At 50.9% G+C, this 19,739-nt stretch overlaps 25 non-coding genes across 25 annotated transcripts; all 25 read right to left on the bottom strand.

The window, feature by feature from the left end:
* Positions 1-8: 8 nt before the first annotated feature.
* Trnaa-ugc (transfer RNA alanine (anticodon UGC)) lies at positions 9-81 on the bottom strand. Its single transcript has one exon. It is a non-coding gene; the product is annotated as a tRNA-Ala (tRNA).
* Positions 82-1,094: 1,013 nt separating this feature from the next.
* Trnaa-agc (transfer RNA alanine (anticodon AGC)) lies at positions 1,095-1,167 on the bottom strand. Its single transcript has one exon. It is a non-coding gene; the product is annotated as a tRNA-Ala (tRNA).
* A 416-nt stretch (positions 1,168-1,583) lies between these two features.
* Positions 1,584-1,656, bottom strand: Trnaa-ugc (transfer RNA alanine (anticodon UGC)). Its single transcript has one exon. It is a non-coding gene; the product is annotated as a tRNA-Ala (tRNA).
* Positions 1,657-2,669: 1,013 nt separating this feature from the next.
* On the bottom strand, positions 2,670-2,742 carry Trnaa-agc (transfer RNA alanine (anticodon AGC)). Its single transcript has one exon. It is a non-coding gene; the product is annotated as a tRNA-Ala (tRNA).
* A 416-nt stretch (positions 2,743-3,158) lies between these two features.
* Positions 3,159-3,231, bottom strand: Trnaa-ugc (transfer RNA alanine (anticodon UGC)). The gene has a single exon. It is a non-coding gene; the product is annotated as a tRNA-Ala (tRNA).
* Positions 3,232-4,244: 1,013 nt separating this feature from the next.
* Trnaa-agc (transfer RNA alanine (anticodon AGC)) lies at positions 4,245-4,317 on the bottom strand. The gene has a single exon. It is a non-coding gene; the product is annotated as a tRNA-Ala (tRNA).
* A 416-nt stretch (positions 4,318-4,733) lies between these two features.
* Positions 4,734-4,806, bottom strand: Trnaa-ugc (transfer RNA alanine (anticodon UGC)). Its single transcript has one exon. It is a non-coding gene; the product is annotated as a tRNA-Ala (tRNA).
* Positions 4,807-5,819: 1,013 nt separating this feature from the next.
* On the bottom strand, positions 5,820-5,892 carry Trnaa-agc (transfer RNA alanine (anticodon AGC)). The gene has a single exon. It is a non-coding gene; the product is annotated as a tRNA-Ala (tRNA).
* A 416-nt stretch (positions 5,893-6,308) lies between these two features.
* Positions 6,309-6,381, bottom strand: Trnaa-ugc (transfer RNA alanine (anticodon UGC)). Its single transcript has one exon. It is a non-coding gene; the product is annotated as a tRNA-Ala (tRNA).
* Positions 6,382-7,394: 1,013 nt separating this feature from the next.
* Positions 7,395-7,467, bottom strand: Trnaa-agc (transfer RNA alanine (anticodon AGC)). The gene has a single exon. It is a non-coding gene; the product is annotated as a tRNA-Ala (tRNA).
* Positions 7,468-7,883: 416 nt separating this feature from the next.
* Trnaa-ugc (transfer RNA alanine (anticodon UGC)) lies at positions 7,884-7,956 on the bottom strand. Its single transcript has one exon. It is a non-coding gene; the product is annotated as a tRNA-Ala (tRNA).
* Positions 7,957-8,969: 1,013 nt separating this feature from the next.
* Trnaa-agc (transfer RNA alanine (anticodon AGC)) lies at positions 8,970-9,042 on the bottom strand. The gene has a single exon. It is a non-coding gene; the product is annotated as a tRNA-Ala (tRNA).
* A 416-nt stretch (positions 9,043-9,458) lies between these two features.
* On the bottom strand, positions 9,459-9,531 carry Trnaa-ugc (transfer RNA alanine (anticodon UGC)). The gene has a single exon. It is a non-coding gene; the product is annotated as a tRNA-Ala (tRNA).
* Positions 9,532-10,544: 1,013 nt separating this feature from the next.
* Positions 10,545-10,617, bottom strand: Trnaa-agc (transfer RNA alanine (anticodon AGC)). Its single transcript has one exon. It is a non-coding gene; the product is annotated as a tRNA-Ala (tRNA).
* Positions 10,618-11,033: 416 nt separating this feature from the next.
* Positions 11,034-11,106, bottom strand: Trnaa-ugc (transfer RNA alanine (anticodon UGC)). Its single transcript has one exon. It is a non-coding gene; the product is annotated as a tRNA-Ala (tRNA).
* Positions 11,107-12,119: 1,013 nt separating this feature from the next.
* Positions 12,120-12,192, bottom strand: Trnaa-agc (transfer RNA alanine (anticodon AGC)). The gene has a single exon. It is a non-coding gene; the product is annotated as a tRNA-Ala (tRNA).
* A 416-nt stretch (positions 12,193-12,608) lies between these two features.
* Trnaa-ugc (transfer RNA alanine (anticodon UGC)) lies at positions 12,609-12,681 on the bottom strand. Its single transcript has one exon. It is a non-coding gene; the product is annotated as a tRNA-Ala (tRNA).
* Positions 12,682-13,694: 1,013 nt separating this feature from the next.
* Positions 13,695-13,767, bottom strand: Trnaa-agc (transfer RNA alanine (anticodon AGC)). Its single transcript has one exon. It is a non-coding gene; the product is annotated as a tRNA-Ala (tRNA).
* A 416-nt stretch (positions 13,768-14,183) lies between these two features.
* Trnaa-ugc (transfer RNA alanine (anticodon UGC)) lies at positions 14,184-14,256 on the bottom strand. Its single transcript has one exon. It is a non-coding gene; the product is annotated as a tRNA-Ala (tRNA).
* Positions 14,257-15,269: 1,013 nt separating this feature from the next.
* Trnaa-agc (transfer RNA alanine (anticodon AGC)) lies at positions 15,270-15,342 on the bottom strand. The gene has a single exon. It is a non-coding gene; the product is annotated as a tRNA-Ala (tRNA).
* A 416-nt stretch (positions 15,343-15,758) lies between these two features.
* Trnaa-ugc (transfer RNA alanine (anticodon UGC)) lies at positions 15,759-15,831 on the bottom strand. The gene has a single exon. It is a non-coding gene; the product is annotated as a tRNA-Ala (tRNA).
* A 1,013-nt stretch (positions 15,832-16,844) lies between these two features.
* On the bottom strand, positions 16,845-16,917 carry Trnaa-agc (transfer RNA alanine (anticodon AGC)). The gene has a single exon. It is a non-coding gene; the product is annotated as a tRNA-Ala (tRNA).
* Positions 16,918-17,333: 416 nt separating this feature from the next.
* Trnaa-ugc (transfer RNA alanine (anticodon UGC)) lies at positions 17,334-17,406 on the bottom strand. The gene has a single exon. It is a non-coding gene; the product is annotated as a tRNA-Ala (tRNA).
* Positions 17,407-18,419: 1,013 nt separating this feature from the next.
* Positions 18,420-18,492, bottom strand: Trnaa-agc (transfer RNA alanine (anticodon AGC)). The gene has a single exon. It is a non-coding gene; the product is annotated as a tRNA-Ala (tRNA).
* Positions 18,493-18,908: 416 nt separating this feature from the next.
* On the bottom strand, positions 18,909-18,981 carry Trnaa-ugc (transfer RNA alanine (anticodon UGC)). Its single transcript has one exon. It is a non-coding gene; the product is annotated as a tRNA-Ala (tRNA).
* Positions 18,982-19,739: the final 758 nt, after the last annotated feature.

Genomic DNA, 19,739 nt, shown 5'->3' with positions numbered 1-19,739 from the left:
ACAAAACATGGAGGCGCCGGGGCTTCAACCCGGGACCGTTCACATGCAAAGCGAACGCTCTACCAACTGAGCTACGCCGCCAAGCACAACCATGCTGCGCTCTTCTCCATTCTTTACTACTCTTATGTGCACGGACGCGATGGTTGGTTGGTTTGCAGGGCTGAAGGGAACAGAGTACAAAGGCGCGGACGCGTTCATATACACAAGAGTTCCAAGTAGTTTCGATGCTCTGGTATTACGACTGCAAATTCCGTCCGTTTTTAACGTCTTAAATTGAAGGGGCAGTCACAAGCTGCTCTGTTTTCAAGCCATGTCGACAATCACACAGCACCTGAGGTAACAAGCACATCTGAAGCCCCATTGTGCACTCGACTGTTCATGCCAACTCACTGCCTCGCACTTTACTACTGTGTACCACTCTTGTCGTCCAACTGCAAAAGACTGGGCCACAACAAGTTTCCGCGTCTCCATTGCACTGCGCAAACTACGAAACGCTCCCCAAACATGGCACTCACCCATGCAGACGACTTTTCCGACTTTACACGACGCTCACGCAACGCTCACGCTAGTGACACCCTTATTTAGAGCTTGACGTCGCGCCCAAGCGAGTGAGCACATTTCGCCTACGGCTTAGGCCGCCCACCTAGTGTGGCTGCTCGGTGTCTGCAGGCAGCGAGGGGCTGCAAGCTTCCCGTATTCGCGCCTATGTCACCTCTGCTTGCTTGTCAGAGACAGAGTATCGCAAAACATACAACTCACTCCATGAATTGATTGCTACGGCATCTGTCATCAGCAGTCACAACTAGCAACACCAGTAGCAGCCGACTGCACGTAAAGAATTGGAATGTGCAGTGGGATTTTTGTGAATTCGGCGCAAGGCTGATCTTTCCGACATAGGTTTGAGAATCCTATGGGAACACGTGTACTGTTTCTAAATTAAGTGTAGTGGTGGGAGGAGGGTACTTCCTGCGCATTACAGCACGCTTGCCAATTGTGGCTGCTAATCGTTCGCTCGTATCTGCCTTGACACATTTTCTGGCTGTGAATTATTCCACTTGCATGGCAGTGTGCGCATGTTGGTGTGTTAAAAATTCTGGAGGCGCTGGGTATCGATCCCAGTACCTCTCGCATGCTAAGCGAGCGCTCTACCATCTGAGCTACGCCCCCTGCTGACCAACTGCGCTACATACAGCCATATCAATTGCACAGACCCTTGCACTCCAATTATTCCGCAGACAAACACTACTCTCAATGTGTCTGTGAGGGTGTCTTTCAGGTTTCCTGCATTCTGTATCGAATCGTAGTTGGCCAGAATCAAAGTGGCACGCACGACGTCGAAAATAGCGTTCGGCCAACGCTCTGAGGTAGACGAAAGTGTTGTTCACTCTCTAGACTTCACTGAGGTTAGGCCGTTTTACCCAAGGCAGATTTGCACTCGATGACACCTCGACAACAGCCGGTCCTCACATTTACGTCTTGCTCTCCTTACGTCAGTATACTAGTCTGTGACGCTGGCTTTGCAACATCTTGCGTGCCTTTAGGCTCGCCGCGACCAACACTTACCACGCACTGACCACAAAACATGGAGGCGCCGGGGCTTGAACCCGGGACCTTTCACATGCAAAGCGAACGCTCTACCAACTGAGCTACGCCCCCAAGCACAACCAAGCTGCGCTGTTCTCCATTCTTTACTACTCTTATGTGCACGGACACGATGGTTGGTTGGTTTGCAGGGCTGAAGGGAACAGAGTACAAAGGCGCGGACGCGTTCATATACACAAGAGTTCCAAGTAGTTTCGATGCTCTGGTATTACGACTGCAAATTCCGTCCGTTTTTAACGTCTTAAATTGAAGGGGCAGTCACAAGCTGCTCTGTTTTCAAGCCATGTCGACAATCACACAGCACCTGAGGTAACAAGCACATCTGAAGCCCCATTGTGCACTCGACTGTTCATGCCAACTCACTGCCTCGCACTTTACTACTGTGTACCACTCTTGTCGTCCAACTGCAAAAGACTGGGCCACAACAAGTTTCCGCGTCTCCATTGCACTGCGCAAACTACGAAACGCTCCCCAAACATGGCACTCACCCATGCAGACGTCTTTTCCGACTTTACACGACGCTCACGCAACGCTCACGCTAGTGACACCCTTATTTAGAGCTTGACGTCGCGCCCAAGCGAGTGAGCACATTTCGCCTACGGCTTAGGCCGCCCACCTAGTGTGGCTGCTCGGTGTCTGCAGGCAGCGAGGGGCTGCAAGCTTCCCGTATTCGCGCCTATGTCACCTCTGCTTGCTTGTCAGAGACAGAGTATCGCAAAACATACAACTCACTCCATGAATTGATTGCTACGGCATCTGTCATCAGCAGTCACAACTAGCAACACCAGTAGCAGCCGACTGCACGTAAAGAATTGGAATGTGCAGTGGGATTTTTGTGAATTCGGCGCAAGGCTGATCTTTCCGACATAGGTTTGAGAATCCTATGGGAACACGTGTACTGTTTCTAAATTAAGTGTAGTGGTGGGAGGAGGGTACTTCCTGCGCATTACAGCACGCTTGCCAATTGTGGCTGCTAATCGTTCGCTCGTATCTGCCTTGACACATTTTCTGGCTGTGAATTATTCCACTTGCATGGCAGTGTGCGCATGTTGGTGTGTTAAAAATTCTGGAGGCGCTGGGTATCGATCACAGTACCTCTCGCATGCTAAGCGAGCGCTCTACCATCTGAGCTACGCCCCCTGCTGACCAACTGCGCTACATACAGCCATATCAATTGCACAGACCCTTGCACTCCAATTATTCCGCAGACAAACACTACTCTCAATGTGTCTGTGAGGGTGTCTTTCAGGTTTCCTGCATTCTGTATCGAATCGTAGTTGGCCAAAATCAAAGTGGCACGCACGACGTCGAAAATAGCGTTCGGCCAACGCTCTGAGGTAGACGAAAGTGTTGTTCACTCTCTAGACTTCACTGAGGTTAGGCCGTTTTACCCAAGGCAGATTTGCACTCGATGACACCTCGACAACAGCCGGTCCTCACATTTACGTCTTGCTCTCCTTACGTCAGTATACTAGTCTGTGACGCTGGCTTTGCAACATCTTGCGTGCCTTTAGGCTCGCCGCGACCAACACTTACCACGCACTGACCACAAAACATGGAGGCGCCGGGGCTTGAACCCGGGACCTTTCACATGCAAAGCGAACGCTCTACCAACTGAGCTACGCCCCCAAGCACAACCAAGCTGCGCTGTTCTCCATTCTTTACTACTCTTATGTGCACGGACACGATGGTTGGTTGGTTTGCAGGGCTGAAGGGAACAGAGTACAAAGGCGCGGACGCGTTCATATACACAAGAGTTCCAAGTAGTTTCGATGCTCTGGTATTACGACTGCAAATTCCGTCCGTTTTTAACGTCTTAAATTGAAGGGGCAGTCACAAGCTGCTCTGTTTTCAAGCCATGTCGACAATCACACAGCACCTGAGGTAACAAGCACATCTGAAGCCCCATTGTGCACTCGACTGTTCATGCCAACTCACTGCCTCGCACTTTACTACTGTGTACCACTCTTGTCGTCCAACTGCAAAAGACTGGGCCACAACAAGTTTCCGCGTCTCCATTGCACTGCGCAAACTACGAAACGCTCCCCAAACATGGCACTCACCCATGCAGACGTCTTTTCCGACTTTACACGACGCTCACGCAACGCTCACGCTAGTGACACCCTTATTTAGAGCTTGACGTCGCGCCCAAGCGAGTGAGCACATTTCGCCTACGGCTTAGGCCGCCCACCTAGTGTGGCTGCTCGGTGTCTGCAGGCAGCGAGGGGCTGCAAGCTTCCCGTATTCGCGCCTATGTCACCTCTGCTTGCTTGTCAGAGACAGAGTATCGCAAAACATACAACTCACTCCATGAATTGATTGCTACGGCATCTGTCATCAGCAGTCACAACTAGCAACACCAGTAGCAGCCGACTGCACGTAAAGAATTGGAATGTGCAGTGGGATTTTTGTGAATTCGGCGCAAGGCTGATCTTTCCGACATAGGTTTGAGAATCCTATGGGAACACGTGTACTGTTTCTAAATTAAGTGTAGTGGTGGGAGGAGGGTACTTCCTGCGCATTACAGCACGCTTGCCAATTGTGGCTGCTAATCGTTCGCTCGTATCTGCCTTGACACATTTTCTGGCTGTGAATTATTCCACTTGCATGGCAGTGTGCGCATGTTGGTGTGTTAAAAATTCTGGAGGCGCTGGGTATCGATCCCAGTACCTCTCGCATGCTAAGCGAGCGCTCTACCATCTGAGCTACGGCCCCTGCTGACCAACTGCGCTACATACAGCCATATCAATTGCACAGACCCTTGCACTCCAATTATTCCGCAGACAAACACTACTCTCAATGTGTCTGTGAGGGTGTCTTTCAGGTTTCCTGCATTCTGTATCGAATCGTAGTTGGCCAAAATCAAAGTGGCACGCACGACGTCGAAAATAGCGTTCGGCCAACGCTCTGAGGTAGACGAAAGTGTTGTTCACTCTCTAGACTTCACTGAGGTTAGGCCGTTTTACCTAAGGCAGATTTGCACTCGATGACACCTCGACAACAGCCGGTCCTCACATTTACGTCTTGCTCTCCTTACGTCAGTATACGAGTCTGTGACGCTGGCTTTGCAACATCTTGCGTGCCTTTAGGCTCGCCGCGACCAACACTTACCACGCACTGACCACAAAACATGGAGGCGCCGGGGCTTCAACCCGGGACCGTTCACATGCAAAGCGAACGCTCTACCAACTGAGCTACGCCGCCAAGCACAACCATGCTGCGCTCTTCTCCATTCTTTACTACTCTTATGTGCACGGACGCGATGGTTGGTTGGTTTGCAGGGCTGAAGGGAACAGAGTACAAAGGCGCGGACGCGTTCATATACACAAGAGTTCCAAGTAGTTTCGATGCTCTGGTATTACGACTGCAAATTCCGTCCGTTTTTAACGTCTTAAATTGAAGGGGCAGTCACAAGCTGCTCTGTTTTCAAGCCATGTCGACAATCACACAGCACCTGAGGTAACAAGCACATCTGAAGCCCCATTGTGCACTCGACTGTTCATGCCAACTCACTGCCTCGCACTTTACTACTGTGTACCACTCTTGTCGTCCAACTGCAAAAGACTGGGCCACAACAAGTTTCCGCGTCTCCATTGCACTGCGCAAACTACGAAACGCTCCCCAAACATGGCACTCACCCATGCAGACGACTTTTCCGACTTTACACGACGCTCACGCAACGCTCACGCTAGTGACACCCTTATTTAGAGCTTGACGTCGCGCCCAAGCGAGTGAGCACATTTCGCCTACGGCTTAGGCCGCCCACCTAGTGTGGCTGCTCGGTGTCTGCAGGCAGCGAGGGGCTGCAAGCTTCCCGTATTCGCGCCTATGTCACCTCTGCTTGCTTGTCAGAGACAGAGTATCGCAAAACATACAACTCACTCCATGAATTGATTGCTACGGCATCTGTCATCAGCAGTCACAACTAGCAACACCAGTAGCAGCCGACTGCACGTAAAGAATTGGAATGTGCAGTGGGATTTTTGTGAATTCGGCGCAAGGCTGATCTTTCCGACATAGGTTTGAGAATCCTATGGGAACACGTGTACTGTTTCTAAATTAAGTGTAGTGGTGGGAGGAGGGTACTTCCTGCGCATTACAGCACGCTTGCCAATTGTGGCTGCTAATCGTTCGCTCGTATCTGCCTTGACACATTTTCTGGCTGTGAATTATTCCACTTGCATGGCAGTGTGCGCATGTTGGTGTGTTAAAAATTCTGGAGGCGCTGGGTATCGATCACAGTACCTCTCGCATGCTAAGCGAGCGCTCTACCATCTGAGCTACGCCCCCTGCTGACCAACTGCGCTACATACAGCCATATCAATTGCACAGACCCTTGCACTCCAATTATTCCGCAGACAAACACTACTCTCAATGTGTCTGTGAGGGTGTCTTTCAGGTTTCCTGCATTCTGTATCGAATCGTAGTTGGCCAGAATCAAAGTGGCACGCACGACGTCGAAAATAGCGTTCGGCCAACGCTCTGAGGTAGACGAAAGTGTTGTTCACTCTCTAGACTTCACTGAGGTTAGGCCGTTTTACCCAAGGCAGATTTGCACTCGATGACACCTCGACAACAGCCGGTCCTCACATTTACGTCTTGCTCTCCTTACGTCAGTATACTAGTCTGTGACGCTGGCTTTGCAACATCTTGCGTGCCTTTAGGCTCGCCGCGACCAACACTTACCACGCACTGACCACAAAACATGGAGGCGCCGGGGCTTGAACCCGGGACCTTTCACATGCAAAGCGAACGCTCTACCAACTGAGCTACGCCCCCAAGCACAACCAAGCTGCGCTGTTCTCCATTCTTTACTACTCTTATGTGCACGGACACGATGGTTGGTTGGTTTGCAGGGCTGAAGGGAACAGAGTACAAAGGCGCGGACGCGTTCATATACACAAGAGTTCCAAGTAGTTTCGATGCTCTGGTATTACGACTGCAAATTCCGTCCGTTTTTAACGTCTTAAATTGAAGGGGCAGTCACAAGCTGCTCTGTTTTCAAGCCATGTCGACAATCACACAGCACCTGAGGTAACAAGCACATCTGAAGCCCCATTGTGCACTCGACTGTTCATGCCAACTCACTGCCTCGCACTTTACTACTGTGTACCACTCTTGTCGTCCAACTGCAAAAGACTGGGCCACAACAAGTTTCCGCGTCTCCATTGCACTGCGCAAACTACGAAACGCTCCCCAAACATGGCACTCACCCATGCAGACGTCTTTTCCGACTTTACACGACGCTCACGCAACGCTCACGCTAGTGACACCCTTATTTAGAGCTTGACGTCGCGCCCAAGCGAGTGAGCACATTTCGCCTACGGCTTAGGCCGCCCACCTAGTGTGGCTGCTCGGTGTCTGCAGGCAGCGAGGGGCTGCAAGCTTCCCGTATTCGCGCCTATGTCACCTCTGCTTGCTTGTCAGAGACAGAGTATCGCAAAACATACAACTCACTCCATGAATTGATTGCTACGGCATCTGTCATCAGCAGTCACAACTAGCAACACCAGTAGCAGCCGACTGCACGTAAAGAATTGGAATGTGCAGTGGGATTTTTGTGAATTCGGCGCAAGGCTGATCTTTCCGACATAGGTTTGAGAATCCTATGGGAACACGTGTACTGTTTCTAAATTAAGTGTAGTGGTGGGAGGAGGGTACTTCCTGCGCATTACAGCACGCTTGCCAATTGTGGCTGCTAATCGTTCGCTCGTATCTGCCTTGACACATTTTCTGGCTGTGAATTATTCCACTTGCATGGCAGTGTGCGCATGTTGGTGTGTTAAAAATTCTGGAGGCGCTGGGTATCGATCACAGTACCTCTCGCATGCTAAGCGAGCGCTCTACCATCTGAGCTACGCCCCCTGCTGACCAACTGCGCTACATACAGCCATATCAATTGCACAGACCCTTGCACTCCAATTATTCCGCAGACAAACACTACTCTCAATGTGTCTGTGAGGGTGTCTTTCAGGTTTCCTGCATTCTGTATCGAATCGTAGTTGGCCAGAATCAAAGTGGCACGCACGACGTCGAAAATAGCGTTCGGCCAACGCTCTGAGGTAGACGAAAGTGTTGTTCACTCTCTAGACTTCACTGAGGTTAGGCCGTTTTACCCAAGGCAGATTTGCACTCGATGACACCTCGACAACAGCCGGTCCTCACATTTACGTCTTGCTCTCCTTACGTCAGTATACTAGTCTGTGACGCTGGCTTTGCAACATCTTGCGTGCCTTTAGGCTCGCCGCGACCAACACTTACCACGCACTGACCACAAAACATGGAGGCGCCGGGGCTTGAACCCGGGACCTTTCACATGCAAAGCGAACGCTCTACCAACTGAGCTACGCCCCCAAGCACAACCAAGCTGCGCTGTTCTCCATTCTTTACTACTCTTATGTGCACGGACACGATGGTTGGTTGGTTTGCAGGGCTGAAGGGAACAGAGTACAAAGGCGCGGACGCGTTCATATACACAAGAGTTCCAAGTAGTTTCGATGCTCTGGTATTACGACTGCAAATTCCGTCCGTTTTTAACGTCTTAAATTGAAGGGGCAGTCACAAGCTGCTCTGTTTTCAAGCCATGTCGACAATCACACAGCACCTGAGGTAACAAGCACATCTGAAGCCCCATTGTGCACTCGACTGTTCATGCCAACTCACTGCCTCGCACTTTACTACTGTGTACCACTCTTGTCGTCCAACTGCAAAAGACTGGGCCACAACAAGTTTCCGCGTCTCCATTGCACTGCGCAAACTACGAAACGCTCCCCAAACATGGCACTCACCCATGCAGACGTCTTTTCCGACTTTACACGACGCTCACGCAACGCTCACGCTAGTGACACCCTTATTTAGAGCTTGACGTCGCGCCCAAGCGAGTGAGCACATTTCGCCTACGGCTTAGGCCGCCCACCTAGTGTGGCTGCTCGGTGTCTGCAGGCAGCGAGGGGCTGCAAGCTTCCCGTATTCGCGCCTATGTCACCTCTGCTTGCTTGTCAGAGACAGAGTATCGCAAAACATACAACTCACTCCATGAATTGATTGCTACGGCATCTGTCATCAGCAGTCACAACTAGCAACACCAGTAGCAGCCGACTGCACGTAAAGAATTGGAATGTGCAGTGGGATTTTTGTGAATTCGGCGCAAGGCTGATCTTTCCGACATAGGTTTGAGAATCCTATGGGAACACGTGTACTGTTTCTAAATTAAGTGTAGTGGTGGGAGGAGGGTACTTCCTGCGCATTACAGCACGCTTGCCAATTGTGGCTGCTAATCGTTCGCTCGTATCTGCCTTGACACATTTTCTGGCTGTGAATTATTCCACTTGCATGGCAGTGTGCGCATGTTGGTGTGTTAAAAATTCTGGAGGCGCTGGGTATCGATCACAGTACCTCTCGCATGCTAAGCGAGCGCTCTACCATCTGAGCTACGCCCCCTGCTGACCAACTGCGCTACATACAGCCATATCAATTGCACAGACCCTTGCACTCCAATTATTCCGCAGACAAACACTACTCTCAATGTGTCTGTGAGGGTGTCTTTCAGGTTTCCTGCATTCTGTATCGAATCGTAGTTGGCCAGAATCAAAGTGGCACGCACGACGTCGAAAATAGCGTTCGGCCAACGCTCTGAGGTAGACGAAAGTGTTGTTCACTCTCTAGACTTCACTGAGGTTAGGCCGTTTTACCCAAGGCAGATTTGCACTCGATGACACCTCGACAACAGCCGGTCCTCACATTTACGTCTTGCTCTCCTTACGTCAGTATACTAGTCTGTGACGCTGGCTTTGCAACATCTTGCGTGCCTTTAGGCTCGCCGCGACCAACACTTACCACGCACTGACCACAAAACATGGAGGCGCCGGGGCTTGAACCCGGGACCTTTCACATGCAAAGCGAACGCTCTACCAACTGAGCTACGCCCCCAAGCACAACCAAGCTGCGCTGTTCTCCATTCTTTACTACTCTTATGTGCACGGACACGATGGTTGGTTGGTTTGCAGGGCTGAAGGGAACAGAGTACAAAGGCGCGGACGCGTTCATATACACAAGAGTTCCAAGTAGTTTCGATGCTCTGGTATTACGACTGCAAATTCCGTCCGTTTTTAACGTCTTAAATTGAAGGGGCAGTCACAAGCTGCTCTGTTTTCAAGCCATGTCGACAATCACACAGCACCTGAGGTAACAAGCACATCTGAAGCCCCATTGTGCACTCGACTGTTCATGCCAACTCACTGCCTCGCACTTTACTACTGTGTACCACTCTTGTCGTCCAACTGCAAAAGACTGGGCCACAACAAGTTTCCGCGTCTCCATTGCACTGCGCAAACTACGAAACGCTCCCCAAACATGGCACTCACCCATGCAGACGTCTTTTCCGACTTTACACGACGCTCACGCAACGCTCACGCTAGTGACACCCTTATTTAGAGCTTGACGTCGCGCCCAAGCGAGTGAGCACATTTCGCCTACGGCTTAGGCCGCCCACCTAGTGTGGCTGCTCGGTGTCTGCAGGCAGCGAGGGGCTGCAAGCTTCCCGTATTCGCGCCTATGTCACCTCTGCTTGCTTGTCAGAGACAGAGTATCGCAAAACATACAACTCACTCCATGAATTGATTGCTACGGCATCTGTCATCAGCAGTCACAACTAGCAACACCAGTAGCAGCCGACTGCACGTAAAGAATTGGAATGTGCAGTGGGATTTTTGTGAATTCGGCGCAAGGCTGATCTTTCCGACATAGGTTTGAGAATCCTATGGGAACACGTGTACTGTTTCTAAATTAAGTGTAGTGGTGGGAGGAGGGTACTTCCTGCGCATTACAGCACGCTTGCCAATTGTGGCTGCTAATCGTTCGCTCGTATCTGCCTTGACACATTTTCTGGCTGTGAATTATTCCACTTGCATGGCAGTGTGCGCATGTTGGTGTGTTAAAAATTCTGGAGGCGCTGGGTATCGATCCCAGTACCTCTCGCATGCTAAGCGAGCGCTCTACCATCTGAGCTACGGCCCCTGCTGACCAACTGCGCTACATACAGCCATATCAATTGCACAGACCCTTGCACTCCAATTATTCCGCAGACAAACACTACTCTCAATGTGTCTGTGAGGGTGTCTTTCAGGTTTCCTGCATTCTGTATCGAATCGTAGTTGGCCAAAATCAAAGTGGCACGCACGACGTCGAAAATAGCGTTCGGCCAACGCTCTGAGGTAGACGAAAGTGTTGTTCACTCTCTAGACTTCACTGAGGTTAGGCCGTTTTACCTAAGGCAGATTTGCACTCGATGACACCTCGACAACAGCCGGTCCTCACATTTACGTCTTGCTCTCCTTACGTCAGTATACGAGTCTGTGACGCTGGCTTTGCAACATCTTGCGTGCCTTTAGGCTCGCCGCGACCAACACTTACCACGCACTGACCACAAAACATGGAGGCGCCGGGGCTTCAACCCGGGACCGTTCACATGCAAAGCGAACGCTCTACCAACTGAGCTACGCCGCCAAGCACAACCATGCTGCGCTCTTCTCCATTCTTTACTACTCTTATGTGCACGGACGCGATGGTTGGTTGGTTTGCAGGGCTGAAGGGAACAGAGTACAAAGGCGCGGACGCGTTCATATACACAAGAGTTCCAAGTAGTTTCGATGCTCTGGTATTACGACTGCAAATTCCGTCCGTTTTTAACGTCTTAAATTGAAGGGGCAGTCACAAGCTGCTCTGTTTTCAAGCCATGTCGACAATCACACAGCACCTGAGGTAACAAGCACATCTGAAGCCCCATTGTGCACTCGACTGTTCATGCCAACTCACTGCCTCGCACTTTACTACTGTGTACCACTCTTGTCGTCCAACTGCAAAAGACTGGGCCACAACAAGTTTCCGCGTCTCCATTGCACTGCGCAAACTACGAAACGCTCCCCAAACATGGCACTCACCCATGCAGACGTCTTTTCCGACTTTACACGACGCTCACGCAACGCTCACGCTAGTGACACCCTTATTTAGAGCTTGACGTCGCGCCCAAGCGAGTGAGCACATTTCGCCTACGGCTTAGGCCGCCCACCTAGTGTGGCTGCTCGGTGTCTGCAGGCAGCGAGGGGCTGCAAGCTTCCCGTATTCGCGCCTATGTCACCTCTGCTTGCTTGTCAGAGACAGAGTATCGCAAAACATACAACTCACTCCATGAATTGATTGCTACGGCATCTGTCATCAGCAGTCACAACTAGCAACACCAGTAGCAGCCGACTGCACGTAAAGAATTGGAATGTGCAGTGGGATTTTTGTGAATTCGGCGCAAGGCTGATCTTTCCGACATAGGTTTGAGAATCCTATGGGAACACGTGTACTGTTTCTAAATTAAGTGTAGTGGTGGGAGGAGGGTACTTCCTGCGCATTACAGCACGCTTGCCAATTGTGGCTGCTAATCGTTCGCTCGTATCTGCCTTGACACATTTTCTGGCTGTGAATTATTCCACTTGCATGGCAGTGTGCGCATGTTGGTGTGTTAAAAATTCTGGAGGCGCTGGGTATCGATCCCAGTACCTCTCGCATGCTAAGCGAGCGCTCTACCATCTGAGCTACGGCCCCTGCTGACCAACTGCGCTACATACAGCCATATCAATTGCACAGACCCTTGCACTCCAATTATTCCGCAGACAAACACTACTCTCAATGTGTCTGTGAGGGTGTCTTTCAGGTTTCCTGCATTCTGTATCGAATCGTAGTTGGCCAAAATCAAAGTGGCACGCACGACGTCGAAAATAGCGTTCGGCCAACGCTCTGAGGTAGACGAAAGTGTTGTTCACTCTCTAGACTTCACTGAGGTTAGGCCGTTTTACCTAAGGCAGATTTGCACTCGATGACACCTCGACAACAGCCGGTCCTCACATTTACGTCTTGCTCTCCTTACGTCAGTATACGAGTCTGTGACGCTGGCTTTGCAACATCTTGCGTGCCTTTAGGCTCGCCGCGACCAACACTTACCACGCACTGACCACAAAACATGGAGGCGCCGGGGCTTCAACCCGGGACCGTTCACATGCAAAGCGAACGCTCTACCAACTGAGTTACGCCGCCAAGCACAACCATGCTGCGCTCTTCTCCATTCTTTACTACTCTTATGTGCACGGACGCGATGGTTGGTTGGTTTGCAGGGCTGAAGGGAACAGAGTACAAAGGCGCGGACGCGTTCATATACACAAGAGTTCCAAGTAGTTTCGATGCTCTGGTATTACGACTGCAAATTCCGTCCGTTTTTAACGTCTTAAATTGAAGGGGCAGTCACAAGCTGCTCTGTTTTCAAGCCATGTCGACAATCACACAGCACCTGAGGTAACAAGCACATCTGAAGCCCCATTGTGCACTCGACTGTTCATGCCAACTCACTGCCTCGCACTTTACTACTGTGTACCACTCTTGTCGTCCAACTGCAAAAGACTGGGCCACAACAAGTTTCCGCGTCTCCATTGCACTGCGCAAACTACGAAACGCTCCCCAAACATGGCACTCACCCATGCAGACGTCTTTTCCGACTTTACACGACGCTCACGCAACGCTCACGCTAGTGACACCCTTATTTAGAGCTTGACGTCGCGCCCAAGCGAGTGAGCACATTTCGCCTACGGCTTAGGCCGCCCACCTAGTGTGGCTGCTCGGTGTCTGCAGGCAGCGAGGGGCTGCAAGCTTCCCGTATTCGCGCCTATGTCACCTCTGCTTGCTTGTCAGAGACAGAGTATCGCAAAACATACAACTCACTCCATGAATTGATTGCTACGGCATCTGTCATCAGCAGTCACAACTAGCAACACCAGTAGCAGCCGACTGCACGTAAAGAATTGGAATGTGCAGTGGGATTTTTGTGAATTCGGCGCAAGGCTGATCTTTCCGACATAGGTTTGAGAATCCTATGGGAACACGTGTACTGTTTCTAAATTAAGTGTAGTGGTGGGAGGAGGGTACTTCCTGCGCATTACAGCACGCTTGCCAATTGTGGCTGCTAATCGTTCGCTCGTATCTGCCTTGACACATTTTCTGGCTGTGAATTATTCCACTTGCATGGCAGTGTGCGCATGTTGGTGTGTTAAAAATTCTGGAGGCGCTGGGTATCGATCCCAGTACCTCTCGCATGCTAAGCGAGCGCTCTACCATCTGAGCTACGCCCCCTGCTGACCAACTGCGCTACATACAGCCATATCAATTGCACAGACCCTTGCACTCCAATTATTCCGCAGACAAACACTACTCTCAATGTGTCTGTGAGGGTGTCTTTCAGGTTTCCTGCATTCTGTATCGAATCGTAGTTGGCCAGAATCAAAGTGGCACGCACGACGTCGAAAATAGCGTTCGGCCAACGCTCTGAGGTAGACGAAAGTGTTGTTCACTCTCTAGACTTCACTGAGGTTAGGCCGTTTTACCTAAGGCAGATTTGCACTCGATGACACCTCGACAACAGCCGGTCCTCACATTTACGTCTTGCTCTCCTTACGTCAGTATACTAGTCTGTGACGCTGGCTTTGCAACATCTTGCGTGCCTTTAGGCTCGCCGCGACCAACACTTACCACGCACTGACCACAAAACATGGAGGCGCCGGGGCTTGAACCCGGGACCTTTCACATGCAAAGCGAACGCTCTACCAACTGAGCTACGCCCCCAAGCACAACCAAGCTGCGCTGTTCTCCATTCTTTACTACTCTTATGTGCACGGACACGATGGTTGGTTGGTTTGCAGGGCTGAAGGGAACAGAGTACAAAGGCGCGGACGCGTTCATATACACAAGAGTTCCAAGTAGTTTCGATGCTCTGGTATTACGACTGCAAATTCCGTCCGTTTTTAACGTCTTAAATTGAAGGGGCAGTCACAAGCTGCTCTGTTTTCAAGCCATGTCGACAATCACACAGCACCTGAGGTAACAAGCACATCTGAAGCCCCATTGTGCACTCGACTGTTCATGCCAACTCACTGCCTCGCACTTTACTACTGTGTACCACTCTTGTCGTCCAACTGCAAAAGACTGGGCCACAACAAGTTTCCGCGTCTCCATTGCACTGCGCAAACTACGAAACGCTCCCCAAACATGGCACTCACCCATGCAGACGTCTTTTCCGACTTTACACGACGCTCACGCAACGCTCACGCTAGTGACACCCTTATTTAGAGCTTGACGTCGCGCCCAAGCGAGTGAGCACATTTCGCCTACGGCTTAGGCCGCCCACCTAGTGTGGCTGCTCGGTGTCTGCAGGCAGCGAGGGGCTGCAAGCTTCCCGTATTCGCGCCTATGTCACCTCTGCTTGCTTGTCAGAGACAGAGTATCGCAAAACATACAACTCACTCCATGAATTGATTGCTACGGCATCTGTCATCAGCAGTCACAACTAGCAACACCAGTAGCAGCCGACTGCACGTAAAGAATTGGAATGTGCAGTGGGATTTTTGTGAATTCGGCGCAAGGCTGATCTTTCCGACATAGGTTTGAGAATCCTATGGGAACACGTGTACTGTTTCTAAATTAAGTGTAGTGGTGGGAGGAGGGTACTTCCTGCGCATTACAGCACGCTTGCCAATTGTGGCTGCTAATCGTTCGCTCGTATCTGCCTTGACACATTTTCTGGCTGTGAATTATTCCACTTGCATGGCAGTGTGCGCATGTTGGTGTGTTAAAAATTCTGGAGGCGCTGGGTATCGATCCCAGTACCTCTCGCATGCTAAGCGAGCGCTCTACCATCTGAGCTACGCCCCCTGCTGACCAACTGCGCTACATACAGCCATATCAATTGCACAGACCCTTGCACTCCAATTATTCCGCAGACAAACACTACTCTCAATGTGTCTGTGAGGGTGTCTTTCAGGTTTCCTGCATTCTGTATCGAATCGTAGTTGGCCAGAATCAAAGTGGCACGCACGACGTCGAAAATAGCGTTCGGCCAACGCTCTGAGGTAGACGAAAGTGTTGTTCACTCTCTAGACTTCACTGAGGTTAGGCCGTTTTACCTAAGGCAGATTTGCACTCGATGACACCTCGACAACAGCCGGTCCTCACATTTACGTCTTGCTCTCCTTACGTCAGTATACTAGTCTGTGACGCTGGCTTTGCAACATCTTGCGTGCCTTTAGGCTCGCCGCGACCAACACTTACCACGCACTGACCACAAAACATGGAGGCGCCGGGGCTTGAACCCGGGACCTTTCACATGCAAAGCGAACGCTCTACCAACTGAGCTACGCCCCCAAGCACAACCAAGCTGCGCTGTTCTCCATTCTTTACTACTCTTATGTGCACGGACACGATGGTTGGTTGGTTTGCAGGGCTGAAGGGAACAGAGTACAAAGGCGCGGACGCGTTCATATACACAAGAGTTCCAAGTAGTTTCGATGCTCTGGTATTACGACTGCAAATTCCGTCCGTTTTTAACGTCTTAAATTGAAGGGGCAGTCACAAGCTGCTCTGTTTTCAAGCCATGTCGACAATCACACAGCACCTGAGGTAACAAGCACATCTGAAGCCCCATTGTGCACTCGACTGTTCATGCCAACTCACTGCCTCGCACTTTACTACTGTGTACCACTCTTGTCGTCCAACTGCAAAAGACTGGGCCACAACAAGTTTCCGCGTCTCCATTGCACTGCGCAAACTACGAAACGCTCCCCAAACATGGCACTCACCCATGCAGACGTCTTTTCCGACTTTACACGACGCTCACGCAACGCTCACGCTAGTGACACCCTTATTTAGAGCTTGACGTCGCGCCCAAGCGAGTGAGCACATTTCGCCTACGGCTTAGGCCGCCCACCTAGTGTGGCTGCTCGGTGTCTGCAGGCAGCGAGGGGCTGCAAGCTTCCCGTATTCGCGCCTATGTCACCTCTGCTTGCTTGTCAGAGACAGAGTATCGCAAAACATACAACTCACTCCATGAATTGATTGCTACGGCATCTGTCATCAGCAGTCACAACTAGCAACACCAGTAGCAGCCGACTGCACGTAAAGAATTGGAATGTGCAGTGGGATTTTTGTGAATTCGGCGCAAGGCTGATCTTTCCGACATAGGTTTGAGAATCCTATGGGAACACGTGTACTGTTTCTAAATTAAGTGTAGTGGTGGGAGGAGGGTACTTCCTGCGCATTACAGCACGCTTGCCAATTGTGGCTGCTAATCGTTCGCTCGTATCTGCCTTGACACATTTTCTGGCTGTGAATTATTCCACTTGCATGGCAGTGTGCGCATGTTGGTGTGTTAAAAATTCTGGAGGCGCTGGGTATCGATCCCAGTACCTCTCGCATGCTAAGCGAGCGCTCTACCATCTGAGCTACGGCCCCTGCTGACCAACTGCGCTACATACAGCCATATCAATTGCACAGACCCTTGCACTCCAATTATTCCGCAGACAAACACTACTCTCAATGTGTCTGTGAGGGTGTCTTTCAGGTTTCCTGCATTCTGTATCGAATCGTAGTTGGCCAAAATCAAAGTGGCACGCACGACGTCGAAAATAGCGTTCGGCCAACGCTCTGAGGTAGACGAAAGTGTTGTTCACTCTCTAGACTTCACTGAGGTTAGGCCGTTTTACCTAAGGCAGATTTGCACTCGATGACACCTCGACAACAGCCGGTCCTCACATTTACGTCTTGCTCTCCTTACGTCAGTATACGAGTCTGTGACGCTGGCTTTGCAACATCTTGCGTGCCTTTAGGCTCGCCGCGACCAACACTTACCACGCACTGACCACAAAACATGGAGGCGCCGGGGCTTCAACCCGGGACCGTTCACATGCAAAGCGAACGCTCTACCAACTGAGCTACGCCGCCAAGCACAACCATGCTGCGCTCTTCTCCATTCTTTACTACTCTTATGTGCACGGACGCGATGGTTGGTTGGTTTGCAGGGCTGAAGGGAACAGAGTACAAAGGCGCGGACGCGTTCATATACACAAGAGTTCCAAGTAGTTTCGATGCTCTGGTATTACGACTGCAAATTCCGTCCGTTTTTAACGTCTTAAATTGAAGGGGCAGTCACAAGCTGCTCTGTTTTCAAGCCATGTCGACAATCACACAGCACCTGAGGTAACAAGCACATCTGAAGCCCCATTGTGCACTCGACTGTTCATGCCAACTCACTGCCTCGCACTTTACTACTGTGTACCACTCTTGTCGTCCAACTGCAAAAGACTGGGCCACAACAAGTTTCCGCGTCTCCATTGCACTGCGCAAACTACGAAACGCTCCCCAAACATGGCACTCACCCATGCAGACGACTTTTCCGACTTTACACGACGCTCACGCAACGCTCACGTTAGTGACACCCTTATTTAGAGCTTGACGTCGCGCCCAAGCGAGTGAGCACATTTCGCCTACGGCTTAGGCCGCCCACCTAGTGTGGCTGCTCGGTGTCTGCAGGCAGCGAGGGGCTGCAAGCTTCCCGTATTCGCGCCTATGTCACCTCTGCTTGCTTGTCAGAGACAGAGTATCGCAAAACATACAACTCACTCCATGAATTGATTGCTACGGCATCTGTCATCAGCAGTCACAACTAGCAACACCAGTAGCAGCCGACTGCACGTAAAGAATTGGAATGTGCAGTGGGATTTTTGTGAATTCGGCGCAAGGCTGATCTTTCCGACATAGGTTTGAGAATCCTATGGGAACACGTGTACTGTTTCTAAATTAAGTGTAGTGGTGGGAGGAGGGTACTTCCTGCGCATTACAGCACGCTTGCCAATTGTGGCTGCTAATCGTTCGCTCGTATCTGCCTTGACACATTTTCTGGCTGTGAATTATTCCACTTGCATGGCAGTGTGCGCATGTTGGTGTGTTAAAAATTCTGGAGGCGCTGGGTATCGATCCCAGTACCTCTCGCATGCTAAGCGAGCGCTCTACCATCTGAGCTACGCCCCCTGCTGACCAACTGCGCTACATACAGCCATATCAATTGCACAGACCCTTGCACTCCAATTATTCCGCAGACAAACACTACTCTCAATGTGTCTGTGAGGGTGTCTTTCAGGTTTCCTGCATTCTGTATCGAATCGTAGTTGGCCAGAATCAAAGTGGCACGCACGACGTCGAAAATAGCGTTCGGCCAACGCTCTGAGGTAGACGAAAGTGTTGTTCACTCTCTAGACTTCACTGAGGTTAGGCCGTTTTACCCAAGGCAGATTTGCACTCGATGACACCTCGACAACAGCCGGTCCTCACATTTACGTCTTGCTCTCCTTACGTCAGTATACTAGTCTGTGACGCTGGCTTTGCAACATCTTGCGTGCCTTTAGGCTCGCCGCGACCAACACTTACCACGCACTGACCACAAAACATGGAGGCGCCGGGGCTTGAACCCGGGACCTTTCACATGCAAAGCGAACGCTCTACCAACTGAGCTACGCCCCCAAGCACAACCAAGCTGCGCTGTTCTCCATTCTTTACTACTCTTATGTGCACGGACACGATGGTTGGTTGGTTTGCAGGGCTGAAGGGAACAGAGTACAAAGGCGCGGACGCGTTCATATACACAAGAGTTCCAAGTAGTTTCGATGCTCTGGTATTACGACTGCAAATTCCGTCCGTTTTTAACGTCTTAAATTGAAGGGGCAGTCACAAGCTGCTCTGTTTTCAAGCCATGTCGACAATCACACAGCACCTGAGGTAACAAGCACATCTGAAGCCCCATTGTGCACTCGACTGTTCATGCCAACTCACTGCCTCGCACTTTACTACTGTGTACCACTCTTGTCGTCCAACTGCAAAAGACTGGGCCACAACAAGTTTCCGCGTCTCCATTGCACTGCGCAAACTACGAAACGCTCCCCAAACATGGCACTCACCCATGCAGACGTCTTTTCCGACTTTACACGACGCTCACGCAACGCTCACGCTAGTGACACCCTTATTTAGAGCTTGACGTCGCGCCCAAGCGAGTGAGCACATTTCGCCTACGGCTTAGGCCGCCCACCTAGTGTGGCTGCTCGGTGTCTGCAGGCAGCGAGGGGCTGCAAGCTTCCCGTATTCGCGCCTATGTCACCTCTGCTTGCTTGTCAGAGACAGAGTATCGCAAAACATACAACTCACTCCATGAATTGATTGCTACGGCATCTGTCATCAGCAGTCACAACTAGCAACACCAGTAGCAGCCGACTGCACGTAAAGAA

Source organism: Schistocerca serialis, unplaced genomic scaffold (assembly GCF_023864345.2).
Source record: "Schistocerca serialis cubense isolate TAMUIC-IGC-003099 unplaced genomic scaffold, iqSchSeri2.2 HiC_scaffold_620, whole genome shotgun sequence".
NCBI classification, from domain to species: Eukaryota; Metazoa; Arthropoda; class Insecta; order Orthoptera; family Acrididae; genus Schistocerca; species Schistocerca serialis.
This window is presented reverse-complemented; position numbering and strand designations above follow the sequence as displayed.